Source organism: Ovis canadensis, chromosome 15 (assembly GCF_042477335.2).
Source record: "Ovis canadensis isolate MfBH-ARS-UI-01 breed Bighorn chromosome 15, ARS-UI_OviCan_v2, whole genome shotgun sequence".
Lineage (NCBI taxonomy): Eukaryota > Metazoa > Chordata > Mammalia > Artiodactyla > Bovidae > Ovis > Ovis canadensis.
Genome location: NC_091259.1, coordinates 78208783 through 78217496, shown reverse-complemented (window position 1 = coordinate 78217496; position 8714 = coordinate 78208783). Strand labels below are relative to the sequence as shown.

The 8714-nt window shown below is 35.6% G+C and overlaps 1 non-coding gene across 1 annotated transcript; it reads left to right on the top strand.

The window, feature by feature from the left end:
- The first annotated feature begins 4254 nt into the window (after positions 1–4254).
- On the top strand, positions 4255–4326 carry TRNAF-GAA (transfer RNA phenylalanine (anticodon GAA)). Its single transcript has one exon. It is a non-coding gene; the product is annotated as a tRNA-Phe (tRNA).
- Positions 4327–8714: the final 4388 nt, after the last annotated feature.

Below are 8714 nucleotides of genomic sequence, written 5' to 3'. Positions count from 1 at the left end.
ATGGACTGGTTGGATCTCCTTGCAGTCCAAGGGACTCTCAAGAGTCTTCTCCAACACCACAGTTCAAATGCATCAATTTTTTGTCACTCAGCCTTCTTCACAGTCCAACTCTCACATCCATACATGACCACTGGAAAAACCATAGCCTTGACTAGATGGACCTTTGTTGGCAAAGTAATATACACTGGCAAATTTAATTGCCATTATATTTTTACTGCTTATTGCTGCTATAAGGGAAAGCTATTGACAATTCTATGATTTAATCTGGCCAACATACTAATATTTCTCTTAATTATAAATTTATAGTGAATCATTTGATATTTTTTTAAATATAAAATCATATAACCTTCAAATCCTAATTTTTTATGCCTGCATTTATCTTTTGCACTTTTGGATATTTATAATTTTCATTTATGTTTCATATTTTATTTCGTATTGTCTGGAAGGAACTTCTAGGTCAATGATAAAGTATAGTGATACTACAAGGAGAATCTGCCTTGTTTTCTAATATGTAGATTTATAAAATCAAGTGTTCTTTGTCCTTTGTTAATTTGCCCTCTTTGTAAGGGTTGTGTATGGCATTAAAATCAACAATATATATTCAGATAAATGGTGTAGAGTTGAATTAGCCAAAGAAGTATAGACGACAGTATAGACCATCTGTTAACTAACATCAATTCCTAAAAGCATAAGTATAGAAATTGAGTGCAAATGTTTAGAATTTTATAGCAATTTGATAGAAGAATTTTGTGTCCTTTGACTCTAACAATAAAATATGTGGTCTTGTACTTTGGAATTTTTGCTTTCTTTGTTTTATTCTTTCAGTAATTCATTTTTATATTTCACAAGATCATCAGTCTGCAAAAATGGGGAAAATTAACTGATGTGTATACTTAATTTTTTTTTCTTTTAAGTTTTAAAAATTGAGAAATGTTTTATTCAGTGGGAATTTTTAAGACTTCAAGCCTGGGAGACAGCATTCCAAGTAACCCTGAGAGAACTGCTCTGAGGAGGCAAAGGGAAGAGCTAGGTTATATAGAAGTTTTCCAATAAAGGGCAGGCAGGGACGGGGGAGCCTGGTGGGCTGCCGTCTATGGGGTCACACAGAGTCGGACACGACTGAAGCAACTTAGCAGCAGTAGCAGCAGCAGCAGCCTGAACATGAAAAGATTATTGTTAATTAAAGAAAGCTAGATATCTTAAGAAATTCAGTGCTTTTCTATGTACAGGAAGATGCAAGAGTGTGGGCTCACTGAAACCATTACTTTCATATGCATCTCAAATATCTGGGGTCAATATCCTGTGTTTTTCACATCCTAGAGCTCACTTGGAGCTCACCATAAGGAGTGGCTGCAGTCCTGATGGCTGTTAGATTCCAGGTATTCTTCTCTTTCCTGAGTGCCCTTAGGACTCACCAGGTCACATTGGAGTGCTGCCATCGTTGATGACAATGGCATCCTTGTTTACTAATACCACAGGAAATACTCCATTTCTCAGGTAGTTTGAGAAGTATTGTAGAAGGAAAAGGAATATTGGGTTAGCGGTTGAGCTAAATGAATTCTGTATTTATATTTCCTTTCAACTTCAATATTTTGAATATATGAATATTCCTCCTGAAAAAAATGTTATCCAGTGCTGTATTCTGATCAGTTTTGAGAACAGACTTAGAAAGGAAGTATATATATTCAAATTCCAGAACCTTAGGTTGTTGTTAACCCATTTTCTCAGATCAACCCCCAAATCAATTACACACAAGTATTAAGAATATATGTGTTAAGATAGACACATTGAGGGCTGAATTTTTGGAACTGTGGCATACTAAATATATACATTCAGTTGATTTTTATTTCCAGGAATCTTGTTAATTTGAATGATCTTTAGGAGATGTGAAGAACAGAAGAGAAGTGATAATTTCATGGAGTATTTAGCCTGTGTCCATTATTGTCAACTCAGTAACAAGGAAGTGTATATAACCACTTATTTCTATCCTTTGAAAGCATGGTATATGTAATGAATAGCATTTACACATGAGACATTTGTTGATGGATGCCTACGGGTAGACCCTTTAATGTAGTTAATTTCTAGGGTGCCAATTACAACTCCCCTTCCTGCTCTTTCACTCCAAGAAATATATTGGATTTTAAGAAGATATAAAATATATTACTTTTTAGATTAGTTTTAAGTATGTCAGTTTCCTAGCTTTAAGTCTTTGCAGTTTTGTCACAGATTATTTTTCATCTCACAAATTACTCTGATGGATCAGTGTGTCACAGTCCTAAAGTTGTGGACTGCTCATTAAATAAACAGCATACACAGACACACAGATCTGGGGTCCCCATATATAACAATCAGATTGTTAATAAAAGAATACAGATAGTGAGATTAGAATTTACCTAGATCAACTTCTTTTTGTGACAAATGAAAAAATTAAGTACTTACCAACAGAGATGAAATCGTTTGTATGACGTCATTCATTCTGTAGCCTGTGTAAAATAGTCTGTCAATTCTCAGCTTCCTAAGTTCCAGCAGTCTCTCTCTCCCTCTCTCACATACACATGCACTCACTTACTTGTGCACATTTTAATATTTATTTTTCAAAATTCAATATGTACACACTTATTTTTCAAGTCAAGTTTTAAAATACAGGGTTAGAAATCTTGTCCAAATAATAATAGAAATCTTCCAAATAATAATGTTTGGAAGAAAAATAATCATTTAAAATTGTTGTATTTTCAGGAACTAGAAAGGATATTTATAGTTTATAGCTTTGCCAATCAATATGGAAGCTAGTACTCCTTTATTAATTAATTCATTTATTTTAATTGGAGGATAATTACTTTACAATATTGTGATGGTTTTTGCCATACAATGACATGAATCAGCCACAGGTGCACAAATATAGTCCCATTCTGAACCGCCCCCACCCACATCTCTCCCTTCCCCACTCCACCCCATCCTTCTGGCGTGTCCCAGAGCATCGGCTTTGAGTGTCCTGCTTCATGCATCGAACTCGCACTGGTTATCTGTTTTACATATGGTAATTACATGTTTCAGTGCTATTCTCTCAAATTATCCTACCCTTGCTTTCTCCTACAGAGTCCAAATTCTCTTCTTCACATATGTGTCTCTTTTGCTGGTTTGCATATAGGATCATTGTTACCATCTTTCTAAATTCCATCAATGTGTATTAATATACAGAATTGGTGTTTCTCTAACTTATTTCACTCTGTATAATCGACTCCAAGTTCATTTACTTCAATAGAACTGACTCAAATGTGTTCCTTTTCATAGCTGAGTAATATTCGATTGTGTATATGTACCCCAGCTTCCTTATCCATTTGTCTTCCAATGGACATCTAGGTTGCTTCCATGTCCTAGCTGTTGTACAATGCTGCAGTGAACACTGGGGTATATGTGTTTCTTTCAATTCTGGTTTCTTTGGTGTGTATATCCAGTGAGATTGCTGGGTCATATGGCAGTTCTATTTCCAGTTTTTTATGGCATTTTCACACTGTTCTCTGTAGTGGCTGTACCAGTATGCATTCCCACCAACAGTGTAAGAGGGTTTCCTTTTTTCCACACCCTCTCCAGCCAAAAGGTTTCTAGGTTTTTTGATGGCCAGCCATTCTGACTGGCGTGAGATGGTACCTCATTGTGGCTTTGATTTGCATTTCTCTAATAATGAGTGATATTGAGCATCTTTTCATGTGTTTATTAACCAACTATATGTCTTCTTTGGAGGAATGTCTGTTTAGTAGTTTTGCCCATTTTTGACTGGGTTGTTCATTTTTCTGGTATTGAGCTGCATGAGCTGGGATGTTATTACTCCTAATTTCCCACTGAATGCCTGAAATAAGGCTGGCTGATTTGGGATGTGTTTCAAGAATAAAACATGTTTCAGAGATGAAAGTTCTAATATTATAAAACAGGTTAAAATATTTCATTTTTAAAAATTGGTTTTCATGTTGATAATACTTTGGATATATTTGTCTAAATAATATATCTTATTAGAATTAGTTTCACCATTTTTAAAAATTATTAAATGTTAGTTGTTGTTGTTGTTCAAACACCAAGTCAAGTCCAACTTTTTGCAGTTCCATGAACTGCAGCAAACCAGGCTTGCCTGTCCTTCACTATCTCCCAGAGTTTGCTCAAAGTTAGGTCCATCGAGTTGGTGATACTAAGGATCTCCTCATCTGCCACCCTCTTCTCTTTTTACTTTCAATCTTTCCCAGAATTAGGATCTTTTCAGCTTCCCTGGTGGCCCAGAGGTTAAAGCGTCTGCCTGAAATGCAGGAGACCCAGGTTCGATCCCTGGGTCGGGAAGATCCCCTGGAAAAGGAAATGGCAATCCACTCTGGTATTCTTGCCTGGAGAATCCCATGGATGGAGGAGCATGGTAGGCTACAGTCCATGGGGTCACAAAGAGTTGGACATGACTGAGCGACTTCACTCACTAGTGAGTTGGCTCTTTGCATCAGGTGACCAAAGTATTAGAACTTCATCATCAATCCTTTCAATGAATATTCAGTGTTACTGCTAAACATTTAAAAATTGCATACATGTCTCCCATTACATTAATATTCTCACTGAAGAAAATTGGTTTAGAATTTCTTCTTCTCTATATCTGTAAATCATGCACAATCTGCTAATAATTCCCAGAGAAGAGTTTAGCTGAGAAGAAAAAATTTAATTATAGGTAAGTTCTAAGTCTGAGATTGGAAAATTTTCTTCCACGTGAATTTTTTTCACTCATTCCACATATATTTGTGGAATTTCTATATATCACTCCCTTAGTCATCGGGGTTATTAAACATATTAATAAAATGGATAAAATATCTTGCTCTCTTAGAACTTACATTCTATTGGGGAAATTTTTCAATAAGCAAAATGAATAAGTAAATATAAACTAAACAAAATAATGATAAGCATATAGTGAATTTTAGATGAGTATCAAGCCCGGATTCACTATGCCTTTCTAAATAACCACACCCATAAACTGAGTTTTAAACAGCTTTAATGGAAGTAAAAAGGTCAGTAGAATGTTAATGATTCATGCTATATGTTAACATTTTGCAAGGGTGATAAATATGTCAAGCTCTTGGGAATCCTTCACATCCTCATGTTGAATTCGCTGTGTTCATAATTTTAGCCAAACAGACTGCCTAGAAAAATGCTTGTAATAAATTAGTTTGTATGGTATTAAATGTTTATGGTTGTATATATTATTACCTTTTTTCCCCATGAGACAAGTTGTTCCCCTTTTAAATGTTCTCTCTTATTCTAGGTCCTTTTGTAGTTACATTTAAATCCAATCTAAGTTTCTGTTTTATATTTTTAATAATAGGGGTAAAGTTTTATGACATTTTTATAAACAATAAACAACAAATTTTAAAAAGGTACTTTCAATATGTTGTGTCAAAAGTGAAAAATAACTGATAGGATAAGAGGAGGACCAGATTCCAACCTTCCCTGTTACAACCTTGACTTTTGTCTTATGAGAGTTAACTGAAATAGTAATAAGTATCCTCAAGGGTCTCCCAACTTCATTGAATATTTTGATATCCTGGGTATGAGATTTCTTTTTTTTTTAGTTATGGGATATCTTGATGGAACATAAAAGTTCTATGTTCTTTTGATTTGTGATAGTAACTATTATATCTCCAGTGTCTAGAAAAGAGTCTGACATACCAAAAAGTGTTTCTAAATGTCTAAAGTAAGTATACTGTATCAGTTCTACATGATTAACCTGTTATTTTTGATATTTTAAATGTGTATCTTAATCATTTAAAATCTACATGTATATTTTATGACTATATATGTTGTTCTAATTATAATAATTTTAATATTTCTAAAATATAAATTTACATTTAATTATTTTTATTTTATTTTAATGGCAAAGAACTGCTTCAGTCTATGTAACCTGTAGGTAAAAGGACAGCAATAGACCTGTACCAGATATGTCTGCTTGAAGACCTCTGTGTGGGTCTACTTAAAAACTTCATCTAATTCTTACCCGGTTATTAAGAGGATGGATCATACTACAGATATTTGAATCCTGTCATTCTTCTATCAGAAAATTATGAAATTCAATTTTACTTTTTATGTATTACCAGAAAGCAAAAGTAACATTATAAATGTTCATCTTATGCTTAGAAATTATTACTTAGAATCCAACAAATAGTCTCTGTGAGCAAGATATAAAGTTTCAGACACAAGCTTGCGGAGTCATGCCTTTCTCCTGCATTTCTGTCACTGCTTCCTATTGCTAAGGATGTGATATCTGCCCTCTGGAGAACTGCCAGAAAAGAGAATTAGTGTTTGAGGCTCTGCTGCTAGAGTGACATGAAGATACTGTTTGTTGTAGTATTGCTAATTCCAATACATTTCTTTTGGTAGTTCATATGAGACATCGTAATTCACATCTCAACAGCCATTTCACTGCAGCAGGGGAATTAACTTCAACCATGATAATTTCATCTTTTTGCTATAGATTGGTTCAAAGGATGGGAGTATTAGCAAAAGAAATGTTTTGTTCTTGGGAGCCATGGGGAGTTAGTCATGCAACTAAGGAAAAAGTGTAAATCAAATTATTATTGGCGGCCAGTCTACAAAACAAGGCAGCCTTGTCTTAGTTTGAACTGCTCCACAAAATGCCACAGAACGGCTGGCTTACACAGCAAAACTTGGCTGTCTCAGTTCTGGAGGCTAGAAGTCCAAAAGCAGGGTACCAACATGGCTGTTTTCTGGTGAGAACTCTCTTCCTAGCTTGCAGACCGCAATAATATATTTGTGCCCTTGCATGACTGGAGAGAGTGAACTCTGGTGTCTCTCTCTTTTCTTTTCCCATAAGATACTTTAAAAAAAAAAAAAGTTAAGTCTTTATCAGTTATCTATTTTAAATACAGTAGTGTGTACATGTCAATCCCAAACTCCCAATTTATTCCTTCCCACCTCACCACCCTTCCCCAGCGGTAACCCCAAGTTCATATTCTAAGTCTCTTGAGTTTTGTCAATAAGTTCATTTATATCATTTGCTTTTAGATTCCACATACAAGCAATATCACATGATATTTGCCCTTTTCTGTCAGATTTACTCCACTTAGTATGATAATCTCCAGGTTCATTCATGTTTTGGCAAATGGCATTATTTCAATCTTTTTAATGACTGAGTAATATTCCATTGTATATATGTATTCTTATAAAGACACTAATCTCACCATGAGGAACTGACCCTCATAACCTCATCTAAACCTAAGTACCCCCCAAAATCCCTGATTTCCAAAAAATATCACACTGTGGGGGATGTTAGGGCTTCATTCTATGAATTTCAAGGGAACATAATTCAGTGCAGAGCAAGAAATGTATTGCAAACAAGAATGGTGCAGGGAGACTTCTGTATCAGTCAGCTCTGAATCCTGCCCAGGTATAATCTCCTTCATGGTTGACCTATTATATCTCCCTTCTGTTATCTACCAATTTAATTGGGGTTTTCTTTGATGTTTGATCAAGTGCATACTGGGCTTTGCAAGTGACTCATTGGTAAAGAATCTGCCTGTAATGCAAAGACCTGAGGTAGATACAGGTTCGATCGCTAGGTCAAGAAGATCCCATGGAGCAGGAAATGGCAACCCACTCCAGTATTCTTGCCTGGGAAATCCTATGGATTTCCTATGGTCAGAGGTGCCTGGTTGACTGTGGCCCATGGGTTTTCAGAGTTGGGCATGACTGAGCTGCTAAAAACAATAATAGAGTGCTTACCAACTGATGAACTCTGTGTACAATCTCTGCAGCACTAGAGACCTGTCATTCAGCATTGGTCCCAGCCACTTGCTTATGGTTCAGTGTGAACAATTTCTCTCCCCAAAAGCCTTGCAACAGTGTTAGGAATTGAGGAGTGTACCATTAGTTGGATTTTGGACATCAGGGACAGTCAGGAGTTGAGTGTTTCCACTGTAACATTTTCAGCATCTAAAGTAGGTATGGTGACACCATGAGATACCAGTCGAGATTACATAGATCTGCCAAGCGATGAAAAGTTGGGGGAAAACTCTATTTAACTGTCCTCATTACATATTTGGCGTACTCTCTCGAATTTAAGGAGAGAGTATTGATTCATAGTCAGCTCCATACTGAATGAATTTTTCTACTTAATTTTCCGTGAAAAGCCACTTTCAGTCTTAGCTAAAGCACCCCTGCCATTTTCCCTCCTAATGTTCCAGTCACATGGTGGTTCTGAACTGTTCATGCTTGCTTCTGTACATTGTGACTCTAAATATGCAATCTATTCTGCTGTTTGTCTTGCTGGCAAACACTTATTCATCCTTCAAGATGCTGCTCTACTGTTGAGTCTTCTATGAATTAATTCTGACCCCACACATTCCTAGAGGTGAAATTATTTAAATTACAGTGTTTTTGAAGTTATTTCCAGGTCCCTCTAAAAGCATCTTGTGTGTGTTTTATTAGTTTATCTATATGTCTCTTTGTAATAAATATAGTGATATTCGGAGCAGAGAGATTATAGCATCTTTTTCTCTAACCTAACACCCAGCACAGTGGTTGATAAATCTTGGGCTTATCATTAATCTATGGTTTTTGATTATGTGAAGAATGATTAATGAGTCGATGAATGAATAACAGCAGTAACCAGAATAAAGTCTTTTTTTTTTTCCCCTGTTTCTATAGCCCAGATCTTAATTTGAACAAGATTGATC